Below are 20,592 nucleotides of genomic sequence, written 5' to 3'. Positions count from 1 at the left end.
CAGGCATTTTATATCTAGAAGCGTGTGCTTGCTCATGGACTGGAACTAAAACTTTTTTTTCTTTTCTTTTAAACAAACATTCAGAATTGTTAAGATTTCAGACTTGGAAGAATATAGCAAAAAACTCAGAAGAGAAGCTGAGACCAGACTAGATCAGACCAAAGGCCTTCGCAGCTCCAACATTCTGTTCCCACTGTGGCCAACCAGATGCTCCAGCGGAAGCCCATAAGAACACAGGCAGCCCTGCTGGATGAGGTGAAAGGGCCAGTTAGTCCAGTGCTCTATTCTCATGGTGGCAAACCAGCTGCCCAAATAAGCCCCTCTCATTCGTGTCCCGAGCAACTGGTGAGGCATCTGCCTCTGGCACTGGAGATCGTATTCAGCCATCAGCAGTGGCAGCCTTGAGAGCCTTCTCTTCCAAGAATTTGCCCATTCTCCTTTAAAGCCCCTCAGATGGATGTCCCTCACTACTTTGCATGGCTTTCCATAGCTCAGCCTGTGAAGAAGAGGCGTCTCACATATATCTGAGCAACTGATCCTCTGCCACGCCCTTGAAGGGAGAAGTGGTTCTCGCTTGCCATTTGCTCCATGTAGTCAATGGTTTTATGTACCTCTAGCACTTCTTGTGAACACTTCCTTTTCTAAGCTAAACACCCTCAAATGCAAACTGCTGCTTACTGTAATTATCTCATTCAGCAGTATGAAAAGAGCTAAATATGCACTCGATTGACCCCAGTCACTTTAACACGTGTGCGTGCCTGCATGCACACGGAAAACGTGACCCTTCTCTTTCCAGTCCCGCTTCCTGACTGATGCTGTGGGTTGCTTCCGCAGCAGCATCCTCTGTAAGCAGCAGGCACTACAACTCTTTCAATTGCACGTGTATTGCGCTTTTATGCTTTTTCTGGTAGATGGATGATCTTTGAACCCCAAAGCAGGCAGGAAATGCCCCGCTTGAAAGATGTAAGCCGTGATGCTCCCCTGCAAATCAGAGAGCAACCCTCCTTCCCTATGGATGGGCAGATGGGCCATGGCTTGGCGCACTCATCCCTAATTGCTTGCCAATCTCCCCTCTTCTGGGCATGACTGGTTTGCTGGCTGGAGCACCTCAGGGCAGCTGCAGAGTCCCTCCCATTTTTTGCAGAGGAGGCAAGAGACGGAGGAGTGGGCAGAAGTAGATCACTCAGCTCGGTTGCTGAGAGGGAGTGATGAATCATGACCGTGTGGGGAGCAAAACTGGGTGATCCTGGAAAAAGAGGCTCTTATTGCCTGCGCGCATTTCTTGTCCTCCGCAGGGGCGGGTGAACAACATGAGGCGGTTGGACAGATGTGGAATGGATGAGGCAAAAGGAGAGACATCGAGCATGGGGAGTGATGCAATCAGTTCCAGAACAGAGACAGACTGACAGCTGGTGGAAGAGGTAGAGCCTGGGGGGAAGGAAAGCATCTCTTGGCCTTGACCCCCAGACAGAGGTGGGCTTCAGAACGTGTGTGTGCTTTTCCTTTAGGTAAAGGAGGGGAGAGTGGAGAGGTGGAGGAGAGGGGGACACGCAGCCAACTTCAAACGGTTGGGATGACTTCCTATTAAGTTTATTTCATTTCATTTCATTTTAGTAAAGGAGGCCCAGAGCAGGCTTTTAATGGGACAAAGACCAACAACTAGCACTTTGCCACAGGTCCCTTCAGCCAGGGTGACCTTGTCTCCTTTTTAACATAGGATAGTTCTCCATTTGAATGACAGCCTGAGGGCTGTTTTGAACTCTGATTTGAAGGCATCTCCTATTTGAAGGGCTGTCTACTCCAAGTCCAGTTTAAAGGTAAAGAGCCATCCGAAAGAAGAGCTGGGCCTTGAATTTGCCCCACTGGAGAGCAGATTGAGTAAGACACACAGGTGACCTGGTTATAGTCTTCCACAATATGCTGAGAGCTACAGCAATTCAAATGTAATAGTATTTCTGCCTTTACAGTGATACATAAAAGCAAGCATGTATAAGTATTGTGCTCATTGGTGTTCTCTTTTTCGTCCCTTCTGTAGATGCTTCTTTTTTTTGGGGGGGGGGGAGTTATTCACCTACTCTTTGGCCTGGAGCCAGACTTGGGTCTCTGCAGCACAGGCACTCGTAAGCTGTGTAATCTAGTTCCCTAGGAGCAGTGATGCATGCCACCCTGGGCTCTTACTTTCTGGCACAGTCAAAGTCTTTCAAGAAAACCTCAGAATAAACAAAACGTTCTTGGATTAGCTGGTCTATTATCCCAGCAAGGTTTAAGTAAAGACTTTTGGCTGGCTACTGTCAAGCAGGCTTGACTTCCGCTGCTTTGACTTGAGTCCAAATGACCTTCCTTCTTTTTTCATCACATAGTCTATTAGGCATGAGCCTAAACCTTGTTTGTCAAATTTCCTTTCCCTTCCTCCCAGGCTATTAATTCCCTTCTAAGATCCATGGCATTTGCAAAGTATAGTCCAAAAAGCAGGACCAGCCATCATTAACTGTGCTTCAAGTACTTTGCCCTGGGAGCTGGGGTGTGTGTGAAAGATTGCCATAAATCCTTTATGAGTGTTAAAAACTATAATTCCATTTAATACCACAAGCTACTTAATCCAGTTTAATGTGCATTACAAATTCTTGTCTTCCTTCTCTTTCACTCTTGTTCTTTCTTGAGTTATGGTAATGCATTATATAATCTTTACATTGTTCTTAGTAGAAATGTAACCAAAATGCACATTGGCATTGGTGCAGATTCCTCCAGGACTTTGGTGCTGAAAACGCTTTTAATCTAGTTCTGCCAAAGATTCCGGCAATGACCTTGAACACAGTATTTAACTTCCTCCCTGATCTGTAAATTGGGGACAATGGTACTTGCATCTTTCATTTTTAAAATTTGGATAGATTCCTTAGCCAACATGGGTAAAAGGCTGAAGATTTTAAGCACCTTGAATTGGGACTGCTTTTTTTTTTTTTTTAACCTGCATCATACTAATGACTTCAGTGGAACTGAATAAGATTGATTAGTGGTTTGTTTGCTTTTGTAATTAACCATTTTAACTCAGCTAGCCAGCTTCTAAACCCACAGTCCCCCTTTCTAAACCATAAAGATACTAATTATAAATAATTACTGACTTGTTTGAGGGGCAGCTGGGAATTGCTAAGCTGACTATTGATCATCGTTTCTCTTTCTTCTATAGAGGCATGTGTGTTGGACTGTGGCAGCAAGAACAATAAAGAATCCTCAGGCACCTTAAAATCTAATGAATTTAGATTGTACATTTTCATGAATGGAGCCCAGTTTCACCTGAAAAAGTAGACTGTGTGCCATCAAATCTTATGTTTTAGTCTTTAAGGTACCATAAGGACCAAAGGATCAAAGACCTTTAGTCTTTAAGGTACAATATTTTCTATGCCTATCCCTGCCATTTCTTATCACAAAAGACCAGAAGGGCCTTAATTGAATGGCCATGTGTCCTGCTTTACAGAGGACAGTCCTCTATTTGTGAAGGCATTCTTCATTTGAAGGGCTGTCCAGTCTACGTGCAATCTAAAGGTAAGGACCACAAGAATGGAGCAGGCCGAGCAGGCATGCCGGTCAACAGGTTGCAAACTCTCCCTCTGCAGGAGCCGCGCTGGATGTCCATTTCAATGGCAACTGTGGAGCTTATTGTTTATGCAAGGTGAAATATCTGACTTTTTAAATATTCAGATTGTTGGTGATTCATTTCTTTTTACTTGGTAATGCATATTCTTAAAGGAACTTTGCAAATAAAGGTAGAGAAAATAAATGCCAGAACATGGGTAGCATATTGTCATTTTATTATTTTTATAAAGCTCCTAAAAATTACACACACACACAGTATCTTTATACAATTAACATGAACTGTAAGGTGAATTAAGACTGTCGCCTGGCAATAAGACCCACTGAATTCAAAGCAGTTTACTTCTAAGAGGATTACACCATAAGTTTACAAATCCTATGCACCCTTATTCTTTAATTTTATTTATAACCCACCTTTTTCTTGCAAAGACTTCAGGCTGGATTACACATGCTTCCCTTCCTCTCCATTTTCTCTGCACACCAGCCTTATGAGGTAGGATAGGCAGGGAGTCGGTGACTGACTGGAAGCTACCCAGTGAGCTCCATGACTGAGTGGGGACTAGAACTCCGCTCTCCTGACTTCCAGTCCAGCAGCCGAAGCACTGTGCCCCTCTGGCTCTGGAGCTTCCACAGAACCCTAATCTGAAATTACTGATCTTCTAACAAAAACATATAACATTCCCTAAGTTCAGCTGCTATACCAGATGACTGAAGAATGACCAGTGTAACACTAACTTTAAAAAAAATGATTTCAAGGGGAATCTGGGATATTGAAGGCTAGTTGGTTACTTTTATTTATCAGTATGTAAGCCCAACTGAACCAAAGGGACCTATTTCTGAGTAAAGTGCATAAGACAGTAAAGTACTACAACACAACTCAAAGTCAATGTTGTGAAATTCCCAAAGAGGCTTCCAGGGATGACGAGGCTTGCTGCTAATAACATTTCTAAGAGCACATCCAGACCTCTTAATTTACAAGGGCTAGGAACACTTCATTACAGTCCAGTGTTGAAAGTATTTCGACATATTCTTTGCTGGTCTCCATACAGACTGCGGCTGCATGGGCTTGCTGGGCCCCCTCCCAGTGGCAGAGCAGCTGCTTTGCAGGCAGCAGGTCCCACATTCAATCCATGGCATCGCCAGGTAGGGCTGGGAAAGGATCCTGCCTGCAGGTTTGGAGAGCTGCTGCCTGCCACTGCCCACAATACTGGGTTAGATGGACCCATGATCTGAGATCAGTATGAGGCAGCATGAATGAGCCGAACGATCCTCCACATTCTACCCTGCAAATTCTTATACGATGAACAGTTACCATCAAGAATTGCACCATGGCAAAGAGACCAAGCGGCAAGAAAGGAAGTAGCGGCGCAGTAACCTCTGCGATGAACTCAGCAGGCCTTGGACTAGCTCTTCTTCCCTCATTCCACCCTGTCTGCAGTAATGACTGATAAATACAGTAAACGTGAGATAAAAAGGCTTCCTCCCTCTTGGCCTTTTACAAATTTAGTGAAGACCATTTTATTTTAAGTGCCTTTGATTTAAATGAATGTTTGTGAGCCTCTGGAACTTGCTGGCTTTCTTTTGTTCTGCTGTATTGTTTATTGTGGCCATGTGTTGTTTTTAACAGATGGGTTGGATCCAGATTTATGATGGATCAACTACACTTGCAGAAGTGGACTTTGCTACCCCCTCTTTCATGCAGCAGCCCCTTCAGCCTGCTGAAAATACACAGAAAGTCAATGAACTCTGCTGAATGGGGTGTGTGTGTGTGTGTGTGTCTGTGTGTGTGGGGAGGAACGCCTCCAGTTTGGTGTGGGGACCAGAATTAATCTTCTTGTGAAAAACAAAAGGATATTTGCATATTGTTGTCGCTGCTCTTTTTTAAACATAATTCTATATTTTATGTTACTTCCATTTTACTGATGGGATTTTGTATTTTAGGGTTTTCCTAAAATTTTCCTAAAACTGCACATGTAAATTAAAATAAATCAATAAATAGCAATCAGCCTTACAGGACTTTTGTAAGGATTGTTGAGGTGACACATATTGGACGTAACACTTTATTTGAATGCTAAGGATAAGGGTGATTATTACAATGCAAAGATTCACAGAGTATTTTGCAGATACTCATCCTAGTGCACTGGATGTCAGTATTTAATATTTGAATTTAAGGGGTGAGTTTGTGCATAAACACAACCTGGCAACAAACCATAGTGGATTGGTTATTGGCAAAATAACTCACACTGTGTCCAACCGATGATCAGGCTCCTCATGGCTTGCCAGTCCCTCCCTCCCACCCCTCTCTCCTTGGGCTTCTTGTGGATAGACCAGCAGACAATGCAGGAAGACTGAGCTGCTCCCCAGTCCTCATCATGATTGTGAGCCATTTCAGGTTCACTGTGTCTTTTTTCACCTTAAACTCTTTTTCTTCCTTGAGATCACAGAAAATGGTTGTCAAGGCAGCTTTCCCAGTCCAAGTTTTGACTGCAATAGACAAAGAGCTTCAATGGCACCTGAGGCTTCCCTTTCCTGGACCCTCATAATTACAAGTGCTTTGATTTTAACAGTTTTTTCTTTTGCAAATAGGTGGAACAAAAGCATGCTTGGAAAAAATTGCTTGGCACTGGGACACTTTGGGCTATCTGGAGTCATCAGAACAGGGACTACAAAAGTTGGCTTGACTGTTGGTTTTATGCTCCAAAGGGGGGAAAAAACTTGAAAGGGGTGGGGGAAAGGCCATTTTGTCAAGTCTGAAAGAGAGAGCACCAGGGACAGGGGAAGCCCTTGGGGTGGCACACACTGTTGTGTACCAGGGATCACTTGGCAACCAGCAGCAAGCCCCCCCACCCCCTGCCGAGTAAGTTGGTGGCACAATGCAGGCAATCACCTGGCCTCAGAGAAACGTAACAATTTATAGTGGGTGCAACAACCTCTACCGCAACCCATGTTACGATGTTACGACTCACTCTGGGTAGCGATCCACAATGGCTCATTGAGTCATGCAAGCCCAGCCGTTTTATAACTGTAGGCTATGCAATTGCATTTACTCTTCAGCAGCATTTAGCAATATGCAACTACTGCCATGCAGCAGTTTTCAGTGAAAATCTGTAAATAGCTAGTTATCCTTGATATTTGTCCCTTGTCTTGCTATCTGACAGTATTTGTTTGGAAGCAGTCCCCTCTATAGATTCCGAACACTTATATTTCAGATTCTGAATGTGGAAATCAAATTTCATGTTCAACACTGAGATTTCAGAATTTGGAATTTTGACAGATTTTGAAAAAGGGGGATGTATTTTAGCTCTAGTCTGAATGTTCCTGCTGTCAAAATCTCCCAGATAATATAAAACAAATGTGCTATGAAGAAGACTATGATGCAAATCTCTCCCCACAGACAAATTATTAGCTTTATTTGTGTACAATGTTTTTGATGGAGTTACTTTCAAATAATGATTCTTTCACTTGCTTTATGAGTCAGAACAACCTCAGGAGAAAAGTGTATTAAAAAGACTCTGACCAGGGACAGAAATAAACAGATACGCTTTCTTTCAAGCATTTCCTGCTTCCTGTATTATATGGTACAGGTGTAAACATGGTGCTTCTACCTGGACAATCCTCTGCTACACAGATAGAGAAACTGTGGCCCTTTAGAATAAAATCCCTGTCATCACAAACTATCGGCAATGCTGCTTGGGAATAAAGGGTTGTTGGGATTTAACATAACTTCAGGGATAAAAGTTATGCATTCCTGCCCCAAGAGGAAAAGAGGAAAATATTTTCCTTTGACATAGTATGTATTTATTTACGTGCATTTGTGCAATGTCTACTAGCCAAGCTTTCTGAGCAGTTCACAAACTGAAGGTGAAAATCTATAAAATACATACATGTAACAAACAACATAAAATCTAAATTCTATCAAGGGCAGATGCTGTGCATAGACATAAAAAAGTCCTACATCTCCCAGCATCCCCCAACCAACATAACTGTGGCATGTGGGGGTGGCAGGAGGTTTTTCCCCATCCTAAAAAAAAGAGCCTAGATTAATCTCAGAATAAAACTTTCAGAGGATAGTGGGAGTACCGGGATCTAGAAAATGCCAATACAACTCTGGGCAAGATAGTTCAATAACCAGGATGCCAGCACTGAAAAGGTTCTCCATACAATAGCCATACACTTCTGCTCATATTACCTTTAAGGGCTTTAACATTTCTTAAGTATTGCCATCTAAACTCATTAACAGATTCTGCTAATGCTAAGTCTCCATGTTAAACAATCTGCATTATGATCTAGGTCTAATGAGGGTGCCTAAACTCCTAATTCTCCAGAGTAAGAGGAATCTAAAAATTTTAGAGGAAGCAGCAGTTCAGAGAGGAAAGCACTGTTTACTACTGGCAGCAAAGGCTTTCTCCTGATCAGATGCTGGAGGATTTTTTTGAAAGATATTATACACATGCTAAAACATAAACACATTGTAAAGTGCACTTTCAACCCAGATTCCAAACACATTAACCAGTGTGTGATTTAAATGGTGGATAAACTCAGAATGATATCCCAGAGGAAGGAATTGCAGGACTGAGCATGACAGCTGCTATCATTCCACAACAAGTGATTGTTTAAAAATGAATTAATTGTCACGATTAATTACTGAGTGATGTGGAAATCAGATGGCTTCCCACTGCTGGATTTGCTTTCTGTTTCCTGGGGCACTGAGCAGGATGTGCGACAGTCAGATAGACAATATAATGAAATGACAATGCACTTTCTTGCATCAAAAAGTTGATTCTCTCCTATCAATACAAAGCAGCCATTTTCTCCTGGACTAGTGACTTTTTTTCTTATGTCATTATTTAATAGAGTGAATATCACACTCCAATGCAGCTTTCCCCAACTCAGAACTCTGAAGATTTGTTGGACTACAAATCCCAGCATCCCTAGCCAACATGCCCAGTAGTGCAGTGATGGGAGCTGTAATGCTAGACATCTGGAAAGTTCTGAATTGTGGAAGGCTGTGTTAGGGTGTCTGTACTCACGAGGTGGTTTGCAATAACCAATGTCAATTAAAACACCAACACAAAGATCAGTAATTCTGGTGCCCTGCAAATGCGTTGCATTACAACTTCCAGGGTGTTCCAATCAGCATGGTTGCCTGGGGCATGCTGGGTATTGCCCTGCAAAACACCTGGATGCCACCGGATAGGAAACAGCAAACATAAAGATAAAATGACACCGGCAGATGAAACAGCTCTTAAATAAACCTTAAGATCACCCCAAAGCTGCCAGGATTTAAAACAATCTTTCCAGTTTTCCCGGTGAACCCTAGTCAAGGGAGTCTGGAATTCCAAGACCTGAGTTCACATTCTACCCTGCCATGAAAGTGTCTCAAGCCGGCCCTTCCCTTGGAAAAGAAGAAGAAAAGATCAAGCTGCCCCAGAGGTGCTTGTGTAACATGGAGCATATTCAGAGCGTTTGACAAGGGAAAAGGAAATGTGTGCTTTCCTTGATGGATTTCAGGCATGCAAACATTCTGCTTGTGAAGAACAGAAAGGAGTAATTGATGGTGAAACAGGGAACAAGGAGCAGGCTCCGCTGGTGTAGCGTTCCCTCCACCCTGACTGTTGCTCACTTGCTGTGCAGCTGGCTGTTGGTGGAAGCATATTGAACAGATTCCTAAGTTGTCTTTTCGGGTAAATCCTCACTGAAGCATGGAGCAAAATTTAAAACCATGAAACACAATAAAATCATGCAAACAGTAACAAAATTGGTCCTGGTATGTGTATGTGTGTTTGTTTGTTCTTTCTATAAACATGTTTATATGTAAACTTTTTGTGTTATGTACAATATTGTACTTTTAAGCTCTGTAAACCACCTAGATTGCTTTGGCTATTGGGTGGTATAGAAATGTAATAAATGCAAAGAATGGAAATAATGTTTAAAACATTATATTGAGCCAGGCAGTGACAGAATGGCCCCACTGGAATCTTTGCTCACTTATGGGCCAGAGCAAACCAGTGAGTCCTTGGGGACCACTTGGGGACCTGCAAACACGGGGCCTGGCAGAGCTATCAGCTCTGGGGTCTATCAGCAAGAAGGCCTAATGGCTCCTGAAAATGGCACACCAGTGCAAAATAGGGAGAATGATGGGGGTAGGTGCACACAGAGGGGTAAGAGAACATACTGAATGCGGGGAGCATGGGGGAGGAGAGATCTCTGCATGAAGGCAGAGGGTCCTGCAACAGGCCTTCCGCTTGTGGAAGGCAGATACTGGATCCAATCTCCTGTCCAGATGTTGCATTCCACAGACCTGAATACAAGAAATCACTGCTCACATCCCACAAATAGGCAGGATGCAGACAGCCAGATGGATGAGAGCGTGGCAGGCCGGGGCTGAGCACCACAAGCTACAGCCATACATCAAAGAGTTAATATCCTCTCAGTGAGCTTTTCAAGTAAAGGTTTGAAATCCAACTCTGAACAGATTATACTTTGACCGGCTGTCACAAGTACAGAACTAAAATGTATGCCATGCCTTTGGTTTAGCTGATTTACTAATAAAGACCAAAACCTGTAGGGAGATAACCAGTCTCCCCCATCACTCTCCTCTCTGGAGGAAAAAAATGCATTGAAGATTACTTTTTGGAGGCTGGTAGTGCAGTAAGTGAATTCTGATGTTATTATGTCAGAGCCTGGTGATACATATCTCTTCACAATTCAAGCATTCACCACTTTTGTGGGGTAGTTTTCCCCCCACAGTGAAAGCTTGTTATGCGATGACCCTGCCTGTCAACTTCTTCTGGATGTGGTATTAGTCTCCTTTTGATGTTCCTTTCACAGAGCCATTTGGATGTATCACCTTGTGACGAGCCTCTGGTTCAGAGGAACAGGCTGCCTGTCGGTGATCAAGGCAGCAGAGCCCAAACAGACACACTCTCTGCTAGACTGGACTGTGTATAATATTGGGGAGGATCAAGAGAGCTTAGTTTCCCTAGCATGAGCAGAAGTGAAGCGTAAAAAAAAATTGAGTGGGGCTTTTAGTCTTTTGCTGATCGATTAGATAAAGGCCTCACAAATCCCAGTCAGGGGTTTCCACCTAGCATTCTAAGGAAATGAGAAAGCATCTTCAGATCTGGAGATAATCAGGAGGGGTCATCTTTCAAGCGAGATGTGACTGTAAGAAAAATGCCATCAAGTGAACAATAATATGACAAGGCTAGATGGGACATCCATTCTGTGCTAGATGCATTCAACGATCTGTTACTGCTTGACTTTCCCTGCATCAGACATGGCCCTTCACAGCCCTGGATTCTCATTCTTCAGAAAGCTCCTTTCCCCCTGTGAGGGATCCTCTTGCTTCCATTTGGTAGGCAGGCCCTAGTGCTGCTGCTCACTGTGGAAAGATCAATTGCAAGAAAGGGCCTTTCCTGCCATTGGTGAAGTTGCACAGACTGAATCAGAGATGCTCATTTCTAGGGATGGGTGAGAATTTAAATTTGTTCAGCTATGATAAGAACTTTTACAAAAGTTGTCCATTATTTGGACCCTGAGAGTTAAAAAGAACTTGAGATTTAAAACAATAAAATGTGGAAGAAACTAAAACCACCTCATTCGTACCCAGTCCCAGTGCTCTCTTTGAGTGCTTTGCTCTTAAGAAGCCTGGGTCTGACTACATCCCTGTGTGTTCAACCTTGTCACTCCATCATTAGACTGCCACCTCCTTTTTTCGGACAGGCTTTTCATCCACTGTAGGGCAGGCATCAAGTTTCTCTCTGTTCCAAGCATAATTGTTCCAGCCAAAATTTGGCTGCTGCAGGCAGCTGAGAGCTTCATCTCAGTCTGAATTTACCAACATTCACAAAGGCTGGGAGACAAAGAGTTTGATGTTTAGAAGGAACAAATGTGGGAGAATGTGGAACTCCCATCTCTGGTTCAGGCTTTGGATGGGGAAGCACTTGTTTCTGAGGGGCTTGTTGCAAGTTAGTGGAGGTTCTGTTGTCACTCTTAAACAGCTGGTACATGCTGGTAGTGACTGTTTTTCCTTTGTTCCATTGCTGTCTGGTTTTGTTGTTAGTAAGGCACTTGGGTCTGATTCCAGGGGCCGATGTCTAGGACCCCCTCAGTGGGAAAATGCAATCAGAATTCCAAATGGTGATGCCACAGCAGTGTTTTCTTGTTCCCATGGTTGCCTTTATTTATATATCACTTAAGAGCAGTGCTTTGTTGAGAGCAGAATTTACTCAAAGGAGGCCACGTCTCCAATTTGACAGGGAACAATCTTCTAGTTGAAGACATCTTCCAGTTGAAATTCTGGCTTCAGGAGAAAGAACCATAAGGGCAGGAGGGACCTTGAAGTTTCCATCAATGACAGCACCTGCAGAGCAGACTGAGGAGTGAGATGGGAAGAACATTTTATAGAAAATTTTCTGTTGCTATATGTTTCCATGGAAAGTTTTCCACACCTTGTATGCCTTCATTTATTCATAGTCATCTGGGCTGCTGTACTGTAATCACTCATGTTGGATAGACTAAATATAGAATATGAACTTCTGTAAATTATTCTTTCTACCCAGGTGTTAACAAGCCCTAGCACTCAGTTGCCCATGAACTGAAAAATAAGGTATGACAACCTCTTCCCATGTACAATGAAGTTGGCTTCTGGCTAGGTCTGGACTAGCCATATACGTGGTGTATTTTCTCTCTATTTCTAATGGTCTTCAACAACAAACTGAAGGAAAACTGAAACTAAGATTGATATTACTGCTTGCTTTCCTTAAGGACATAAGCAGAGTCCCTCTGGATCAGACCAAGGGCCCCTTTAGTCCAGCATTCTGTTCATACAGTGGCCAAGCAGCTACACGTGAGATCCCAGAAACAGGATATGCGTGCTGGAGCACCCTCTTGCCCCAGTTCCCCAGCCAATGCCCACAGACCCATGTCCACTCTTTAATGACATAGACTGCTCAACTAATTGTTCTGAATCTGATTTCCCTCAGCTTGAAGTGGAACTGATAAGCAGGGCAGAGAGTGAGTGAAACTGAAGGTGCTACATTTGCCTCTGCAAAAGGAAATTAATCTATTAATATAAGTGATAGCAGTCCTCTTGACATAGCTATCCTAAAATCAGTGTGTTCTTTCATGTGGTCAGTTTTGTTAAATATAAACCAACTTATAAGGAAGTATATGCTACTGTCCTTGCATTTTTACCAATATTCAAATGATTTCCTAGAATCCTAGAATAGTAGGACTGGAAGGGGCCATGAAGGCCCTTTGCTGGTGCAGGACACTGATTTACACCATTGCACTCAGATGGCTGTCCAGTTTCGCCTTGAATGTCTCTTGCATGGGAAAGCCTCATGACTTCTCTTGGCAACTGGTTCCACTGTCAATCGCTCTGAAGTGAGGAAGCTTTTCCTGAAAACTAGCCTAAATCTTGGTTGTTGCAAATTGAGTAGATTATTTCATGTCCTACACTCTGGTATCAGGTAGAAGAGATCTTGTCCCTCTTTGTGACAACCTTTGAGGTACTTGCATGAGTGGTATCATGTCCCTACTCAGTCATCTCTTCTCCAGGTTGAGCATGGCCAGTTCTCTCAGTCTCTCCTCATAGGACAATGTTTCCAAATCCTGGGACATTTTTGTTGCCCTCCTCTGGACTCTTTCTAATTTTTATGCACCTTTCTTAAATCTTAGTGCCCAGAACTGGACACAGTATTTCAGATGCAGTCTGACAAGTGTGCAGCATAGGGGAATTACCACTTCTTGTGATTTGAAGATAATACTTCTAATAAAGCATCCCAAAATAGCATTTGCCCTTTTGCAGCTTCATCATATTGTTGGCTCACCTTTAGCCTGTTGTCCACAATAACTCCAAGGTCTTCATTTTTTCCAGTTCTGCTGAGCCACATGTTCGCCATCTTGTATCCATGCATTTGGTTTCTTTCTCCTAGGTGGAGAACTTGGCCTTTGTCCCTATTGAACCTCATTCTGTTGCTTTCAGTCCAGTGTTCAAGTTAATTGAGATCACCCTGGATCATCCATTCTGTCTTCCAGGATATTTGCTATTCCACCCAGTTTTGTATTGTCTGCAAATGTGATTATCGTTCCTTGTAATTCCTCATTTAAACCATTAATAAAGATGTTTAAGTATGTTTGAATGTGTTTGAATATAACATTTACACTATATTGTGTGGTTAATTTAATTTTCCCCTGGGCAAATATTTCAGGCCAACAATTGTGCAACTATTGGGAAAATTGTATATTCCTTCTGTACCTAAAATTGACATGTATTGAGTTTTTAGTACTCTCAGTAAATTAGAGATATTTTTGTGTGCTTATTGAGGAAGAATGTGTACTGGGGAGTAAAATGACTCAACAAAACATCCTGAACAAAACATTATTTCGAGCATTGGAAAATTCTCCTGAACAATTTCTGGTTCTACTTTTTCCAGAAAACCTACATTACTGCACAAAGGTCAGCCACTCTCAGTCTCCCCCACTGTGGTCAGCTCAGTGGAATTCTACATGAATTGTAGTAATTGTTTTTTAATGTAAATCTGTAGAGGTAAATGAGCGCATGTGCTTTTTATGCACATCTGTGTCTTCTTTTATCCTCTGTTTTGGTGATGTGAATTTGTCATGCTTACACATTGAAATCATTATAAAAACAAAGCAAACACCAGAAAACCAAGGTAAATTTAAATGCAGGAATTCTTCAGAGCTAAAATTAAAATCTCCATTAAAATAACTAAGTGAGTACTCTCTGGAATAAAATCATATCAAAAACAAGGAGGAAGGCAGGTGATTCATCCTGAGAAAAGAGCTTCACAACTGTAGCACTCTCTGCCATCAATGCAGTGCCATATGTTATTATATTTTATATCCACAATTATACATGTTATGATGAGGTTGCTATTTTTTATTTTATTTGTATGTTATTATTGGCCTTCCTGAGCACTATGCACTATTTTTAGTGTAAATGGGTGGATCTGGATTTAATTTGTATTATGTTTTATTTTATTCTTCTTATTTATGTAAGCCGTCTTAAGGCTATGCAAAAGGATGGCATACAAATACTCTAAATAAATAAATAAATAAATAAATAAATAAATAAAATGGCAACAGGCAAATTTAGCAAAGAAAATAAAACTTGGAGAAATCCTTTGTACCTCAGCTGAAGGGCACCAGAAAAAAGAATCTCTATATATCTCAGAAAATGTGTCTTCAGATGACCATCCCCTGGCCTTCTCTGTATCTCACATAGCAAGGACACCTGCAAAAAAGGTGTTTCCTTTGCATTTTACCTTATCCATTGCCATGTGGTCTCCTCCTCTATAGGTATGTCAAGTGCTAGGCAATCATCATATAGCAGGGACATATGAAAAAGAATCTTCTTGGAAAATGAAGGGTTCTATCCTTAAATGTGACCTAAAGTTATTAAAAATAAATAAAATAGTAGGGTAAAAAGTACAAACAGAGGACCCAGGCAATTATATTAGAGACAATCTTCTGCCCTATTATGGTACCATCTGAGGCATGGCCCTTCATGCTACCTCATGGTAGCATCAGCCCTACCCCTGCTCCACAAACATCCCAGAATGTTAATTTGCACCTCTTTGCTGCTCCTCATAGGCTAGGAATTATGACAAGTTTCACATTATCAGTCATTTAAAACAGGCAAGGCCAGTCACAGGCTGCGGTTTAAAAATATTTATTGCAAACAACAGGGAACACTTAAGAACCATTATTCTCAATCTAGATGACATTGTGTTTAGCATCCATTTCCTCCAACTATGAAAACACGCAGCTTGTGGAATCTGTCAGCTTTCTCGGCAACCCACATGGATTTGAAGTGACACCTCCCAGTAAGTAACTCAAAACACGGATGGCGGGGTGTGTGGTGGGGGGAAGAAACACCGTGAAGTATTCCAATGACCTGTTTTACATTACAAGGATTTTCTGTGGAAATCTGACATAAGAATGACAGGATAGCTGTGGGGAAAATATTATGTTACACAGCACTGACTACAGGCCTTGTTTATAAGCACTGTCAAGACCATGCATTGTTTTGTTCCAAAGGAAAAACTTACTGAAGAAACCAGATAGCAGCTACTACAAGACTATGGACATAGAATTATCCCTTCAAAGATCATTTTAACTTCCATAGTGTGAACTGGGGGGGGGGTGAAGAAGGTGTTTAATGGCCCAATACTCTTTCAGGAGGTGCTTTTGAATGTGTAAGGTCATATAGCTGGAGATATTCCATTCCATTCAGGCAAGATACGCATTTCCATCCACAGCCTAAGTACATACCCAAGCACATGAGGGATGGCTACTTTCATGGTCAAAAAAAAGGAAACAAACAAAAATGTCATGCAGAGACTAGCATAGGTTGGTGTACATGCACATTTGGAAACAAGCAATTGAATACAATATAGTGGGGAAAACCAGGTAAACTGCATTACTGTTTATGGTGTTTTCTATTGCTAACTGTTGATGGCAGACGAAATGTAGTATTATCACTGGCACCTCACTCCAAAGTTCCAGCTCTACCAAATAAAGCAGCAAGAAACAATCCTGTGGGACACCATAGACTGTGGCTCTGAACAGAAGCCTCCCAATACCACCTTCTGGTTCCCCCAACAGGATTGACTGGGACCACATAGTTCAGAGTCAGCCACACCAGTCAGTCCAAAAGGATATCATGGCTGATGATCTCAAAACCACTGAGAGAATCAGGAGAATTAATAGGACTGTCTTCCTCCCATCCAGTTTCTGGTGTTGATCTACACCAAGGTAACCAAAACAATATTAGTACCATATCTTAGCCAAAAGATGGACTGAAATGGGTCCAGGTAGCATCATCCAATTGTGTCTGGAGTTGGTTGGGGTCTGAATTATCCAAATGTGTCTGGGAAGATGCTACCATCCTCTTGATAACCTTGGTCAAGAATGGAACATTTGAGACTGACTGTAGTGTTCCAACTCTCCTGAGCCAAGGGAAACTTCATTTAATAAAGTACTATTACTGCCTGCTTTAAGCAAGAGCAAATATGACTCCCCTCCCCCCACAAAGAGACATTTCCTTTAACCATCTGGCCATTCCCAGTTTGGCTGATTTAATTAGCAGGTACGTGGTGGGCTCACCTGAATGTACATCCTGACCACCTCTTAGAGATGCACAAAGTGAATCCAATCCAATTGGGCAAGCCATGGTCAAAGTTATATCCACCTGACATGCTCCAGTATTGGAGGCCAAATCAAGGCAAATATGAATGACTTCATTCATGAAGAATGAGTCAGGTTGTTCATGGCTATTTTCCAAATGTTCCAGCATCCTGGTGAAGGTCTCACACTGTCCAGAAAAGCATTGCTGGTCTATTTTGTAGGGATGTGCGGTCTACAAAAACCCATTTATTTATATTTATACCCCATCTTTTTTCCTGGAAGGTAAAAGAAGTAAGCCCAACATGATTTGTATAATCTTCCTCGTCATCTCCATTTTATCCTAACAACCATCTGAAGTAGGTTAGGCTAAGAATCAGTGACTGACCCAAAATCACCCAGAAAACTTCATGACCAAGTGGGGACTTAGATCTCCCAAATCCAAGTACACCATTACCTTGTACATCATTCTGATTTTCTTTGCAAATGCAGACTTTCTTTACTGCCCTCACTGCTATAGAGTAGACTCTAAGCAGATTCTACACCATGTTCAATCAGATTAATTCAAGGTTTTCTTCCAGGATCACTTGAGCCTTTAAATGAAGATATTTAAGCTACAATCTTGACCACCTTATTCTGATGAACATAGATTGAAAGTTGCTAGTTTATTGAGTGTTCAGGTGCTCCATTTCTTTTCTTTCTTTCTTTCTGTTTTTTTTTAATTTTGAGATTTATATGTAAATAAAAAAGGCTTTAAACTATTATTGAGGCTCCACTTAGAGCATTATTTTAACCATAAAAATTTCATTGTGTGATCAGAAACACATGTAGAAGAGTATTTAGAAGTCACCATACATCCTAGCATGATTTTATTGGAAACATAGGTATGCCCTTCAGAGTAATTGGAACATGGAATGTGGAAGTCATTTTTACAGGAAAACAGGGATAATACCTCCTGTGGGCCAAGTTCAGGCACCAATCAGGTATAATATTGAGAAATATTTGAGTTAATTGAATGACTTCTCACAACCAGAACAACACCAGCAATGTGCATCTCAAGCTATCCATTTTTATAACCTATTGAAGTAAAACCTATTGAGTAAAACCTATTGATTTCAGAGAGATTTAATCTTAGGTACATTAGCAAAAGACTGTAGCTTTTGGACATTAAAGATTAATAATATATGAAAGACGTGATTTTGTAGCTGATTATATGTCTTGCATCAGCTACAAAAATTCACTTATTTATGATATATCTTAAATTCTCTAACCTAGTCTATATAGCTCACTAAGTATGAGGTGAAAGCTGGACAGTGAAGAAAACCTGACAGGAAGAAAAATAATGCCCTTGAAATATGGTGCTGGAGGAGGGCTTTGAAAATATCCTGGACTGAGAGAAAAAGGAGGAAATCAGATCCAAACAAACCAGAGCTTTCCTTAGAAGCAAAAATGGTGTAACTGAGGCTGTCCTACTTTGGACACATCATGAGAAGGCAAGACTCAGTGGAGAAGACAATCATACTAGTCAAAGACAGAAGAAGAAAAGGAAGACCAAATACCAGATGCATTGACTCCATAAAGGAAGTCACTAGGGAGGCATTGAAGCTCCGAGGAATCTGTGAATCTGTGTCTCTGGTGTCTGCAGAACAAAAATTGTGCAACTGGCAACTTTCTTCCACATCACACGTGGCAGCACAAAAAAAGAAAAAGAAAGAAAGAAAAGCTGTTGCACATGGCAGAGCTGCTGTATAGGGCTTGATTCCCAGCAAGTGCTGTGCAAATGCTCACCAGGAACGCGGACTCACATCTGCAGGAAAGTCTAGGGAACCAAGCCCAGGGAATCCAACAGATGCCCACCCCCAAAACAGATTCCCCACTCATCCCTAGAAGCCACGGCCTTCTCACAAGATTTGAACAGGGCTGTCAATGGTAGTTTAGAGGGCATTCATTCATAGGGTCACCGTAAATCAGAGACAATTTGACAGAATGTAAGGATGACAACAACATGCATGTTTACTCAGTCAGCTCCACTGTGCTCTGTGGGATTCATTCATTCATTCATTCATTCATTCATTCATTCATGGGTGTGATCAAGAGAGCAGCTGCAATGCATGTATTTTGTTGCCATTCCAGCTCTGTTCAACAGAACTCAGCAGTGTGCACTGGGTTGTGGGGAGGGGAGGTGGGTGTATTTTAGGTGCACCCAACCTAAAATACATCCGAGCACCCAACAGACCCAACCTGCTTCTGTTTAGTAAGGCAGCTGCATTAGGTGCTTTTGGTCCAAAGTCCTGATTAAATCCAATACATTTCTTTTCTAGTCACTAAACTAGAACCACATTCAAGGATCAACAGCCTGATGTCCTCCAGATGTTTTGAGTTGCAGCTCCCATAATCACTGACCATTGACCATGCTGGCTGGAGATTACAGGACGTGTAGTTGTATATTACCTGGAGGATAGGTTGATAAAATTATTTTTGTCACTGCATTCATCTCCTAATATTTCTTGCTTCAAAGAGTTCCCATTCAAGTCAACCTACTAATTTATTTGCAGGGATATTTTGGTGCTGGCTGCAGATAGACTGGTCCCAACACTTTGACTCCACTGTTTCTATTGTGCATGTGATACATTAAAAGTTTCTGCCAAAAGGTTCAAGCAGCAATTACACTCTCCAGCCTGCTCTGCCCTGGGGAGGTTTTTCATTTAAATGGGACAATCTGACTGACTTGCCTGTGCTTGTTTGGGGGAATTCTGTAAATCCACTAGAAGCAATTAGACCTCCTCTTGAGATTGGTAAGTTTAGTTTGAGGCACGGCTGGCCTACTGTATTGGTTTAGTTTAAAATACTGATCTGTTGTTATATTGTGTGCCAGAATGCAAAACCTTTCAAATTAGCAGTACCTGGCTGCAAATATGGTAGACATATATACAATACTGAAAAAGGAAGAAGAAGGAAAAAAAGAGGAAATGAATCAGCAAATAAGGGAACAAAAGATGATGCAGAGTTACATAAAATGTGCAAGGGCTAATTAAATGCCCAGCTGTTAATTAGGAACTAATTGCTATAATTAAAATAAAAATGCAACACATTTCACACCATTGTAGGGAAGACAGTGCCTGTGGAACTCTCAGCCTGTTGTCTAAGTGCTAACTGGGCAGGCAACTGATGCCCCCCAGACACAGTTGCCTCTCCTTTCTTATGGTACTTTATCTTTAAACTGGCTTGGACTGGTCAGCCACTCGAACATGCCTTCTAATACAGAGCTGTCTTCTGACAGCCCTTCAAATACAGGAAGTCCCCTTTGTAAGCACATGTGGAGTTCTATCCCGTGTTGGCCATTTGCCAGTTGAACAGCAACCACAGGCGAAATGGAGTTCGCTGCCTCACTGCAGTTCTCCCTCCCCATGAACACAGCACGTTCTTCCTCAGCTCACCCTATCAGAGTGCTATAGCTGAATTGCAATCTGAAATATGGAAGCCGCAGCCCTTAACACCTTCTTCCAACCAACAGATCACATAGGAAAGACCAGCTGGAAAAATAAATACTGACATAATTCATGGCCAAGGCAAGATTTGAACTAGGACTTGATGGACTACAGCTCAGGGCCCAGTTACGCGTGAAGTGGCAAAAGTGACGGCTAGATTTCCTGACATATTTTTCCTTGGAGGAAAGCAGCCCTGTCACTGTAGGGGACAATTGAACTGTTGGGGAAGAAGGGACAGATCCTTCTTCTCTGCACTGTTCCACAGGCACCCAAAACTGCAGGTAGCCAGGGGGCAGGTACGATTCGCTACCTGTGTTTCCCTTCCTCCTCAGCCAGGAGTGGCTGTGAAGGGGATTTAAAA

This window comes from Varanus komodoensis, unplaced genomic scaffold, assembly GCF_004798865.1.
Source record: "Varanus komodoensis strain SLA01 unplaced genomic scaffold, ASM479886v1 scaffold14_1, whole genome shotgun sequence".
In the NCBI taxonomy this organism is placed as follows: domain Eukaryota; kingdom Metazoa; phylum Chordata; class Lepidosauria; order Squamata; family Varanidae; genus Varanus; species Varanus komodoensis.
The sequence above is the reverse complement of the archived record's forward strand: the minus strand, read 5'-3'. Positions refer to the sequence as shown.